The following is a 2,259-nucleotide window of genomic DNA, read 5'->3' as shown; positions in this document are numbered from 1 at the left end:
CATTGTACTAATTGTCTCATTAGCACCTCCCATTTCTATCAGGGCATTGGTCTCAAGGTTTAAGTTTTTAAGCACTTTTGCCATGGAGATTTATTCTACACAGGAGATATGCCACTGAGGGAGGCCCTGAGTCCTCTGTGTTGTATTCAAAGGACTTAAGGATAAGGCTGGCATTCTGATGCCCTTAAACACAGAAATTGTGAACTCATATCTAGATAGCTTGGCTCAGGGGTGGTGCCTGCACTCTTTGGTCTTCTGTGAAGTTTCGTAGATGTGTCTACATTCTATCATTTTGGGAGGCAACTGCAGTCGAAATGGCAGTCATTTATAGTCATTTCATTTGCCTCAATGTTGGAAGCCCCAGAACCACCTTAAAAAATTTTTTTTTCTTGGGGTGGGGGGGTGGGTGGGGGCAGTCTCTCTCTGTCTTGCCCAGGCTGGATTACAGTGGCACAATCTTGGCTCACTGCAACCTCCGCCTCCCAGGTTCAAGCGATTCTCCCACCTCAGTCTCCCAAGTAGCTGGGACTGCAGGAATGCACCACCACGCTGGGCTAATTTTTTATACTTTTTTTTATTATACTTTAAGTTTTGGGGTACATGTGTGGATTATAAATCATGCTGCTATAAAGACACGTGCACACGTATGTTTATTGCGGCACTATTCACAATAGCAAAGACTTGGAACCAAGTCAAATGTCCAACAATGATAGACTGGATTAAGAAAATGTGGCACATATACACCATGGAATACTATGCAGCCATAAAAAATTTTTTTTTGTACTTTTAGTAGAGATGGGGTTTCACCATGTTGGCCAGGCTGGTCTCGAATTCCTGACCTCAGGTGATCTGCCCACCTCGGCCTCCCAAAGTGCTGGGATTACAGGAGTGAGCCACCATGCCTGGCAAGAACCACCTTCTGATAATTGAGAACAGGAGTGTTCTTTTAGGATTTTCCTGGATACCTACCACCTGTTCTCACACGAGGCTGGTGTCCATTTCATAGTCATGTGCCATTATTTGGAGCCATTCACTCACTACTTAGGATACTTTCATAGAAACCTGTCCCCTATTTCTGCTTATATATCTGAGCCTGGCTCATTGATGTTCCTCCTCAGAGAAGTAGTGTCTTCTCAAGAACAGCACAGCACCACTAGAACAGGCCCCTTTTTGTAGCCAACATAGGGCTCTCTCTAGACAATAAACTCATGTTTACAACTATGGGGAGGCGGAGAGTCTCTTGGCCTCTCCTATCTGATTTGGCACGTGAAAAGTGACCGATGCAAAGAAGAAGAGAGCTCACTCATAAATTATTTGCAGAGGAGATTTCCTACTGGGACTCTTGAACAGTTCACATGTGTTTGGCTCTCACACTGCCATTCCTGTTCTTCAATTTCAAGTGGAACAACGAACTTGATATTAATCTGTCTTAAGGAGAAGCATCTGGAGGCTGGCTAATAAAACTTGAATTTGATGGAGGAAAAAATCTCTCAATCAAACCCTGCTTACATAGGCTCTTTAGAGCTATTCATTGCTGCTTGCCTGTGTCCCGGGATCCCCAAATCTCCCTTCACTTGCTGTGGGTGGTGAGCAGATTTTCTTCCTGAGTACTGAAGTTTAAGATGCGATACTTTTGACTACTGGTAGTAAGTAAAACTCCAAATCTCAGAAAAACCTCCTTTTCTCCCCATCTTCTCCCATCCTCATGGACCCATCCCTGTTCTCCCTTCATCTCCCTCACCTTATACTCCCCTTCCTCTACTGGGGCTCTGGCCAGATGTTTGGCCCCTTGCTGTGATGTTAAACGGCCAACGCTCTTGATCCAGGCAGCCAGATGCTCCAGAGGCCTCTTCTGGAAAGCCTCCCCCTCACTGACTGCTGACATAGTGACAGAAAGCATGACAGCTCATTTGCATGACAGAATGGCAGCATAAACTCTGACTTGGGGGACCATGTTTAGGGGCTTCCAAGCCATTCTGTGCTCAGGAACAATGCGAGGAAGCGGAGTGGCTATCAGGCAAGGGGAGAGTTTCCCATCACTGAAGTTGTCTCCTTTGCGTTTAAAAGTTTCTTCACTTTTATTTTAATATCATAGTCTAATTATTAAAATAAGGAAGAAAAGTCTTGAATTAAATTGTAATGAATAGAATTTATTTTTAAAATGTTTGTACATTTCTTTCTTTTTTTAAATTTCTTTTTCTTTAGAAACATTTTTTACATTTTTTTTTCTGGAGGCAAGGTCTCATTCTGTCACCCAAG

Source organism: Pongo pygmaeus, chromosome 16 (genome assembly GCF_028885625.2).
Source record: "Pongo pygmaeus isolate AG05252 chromosome 16, NHGRI_mPonPyg2-v2.0_pri, whole genome shotgun sequence".
NCBI lineage: Eukaryota > Metazoa > Chordata > Mammalia > Primates > Hominidae > Pongo > Pongo pygmaeus.
This window is presented reverse-complemented; position numbering follows the sequence as displayed.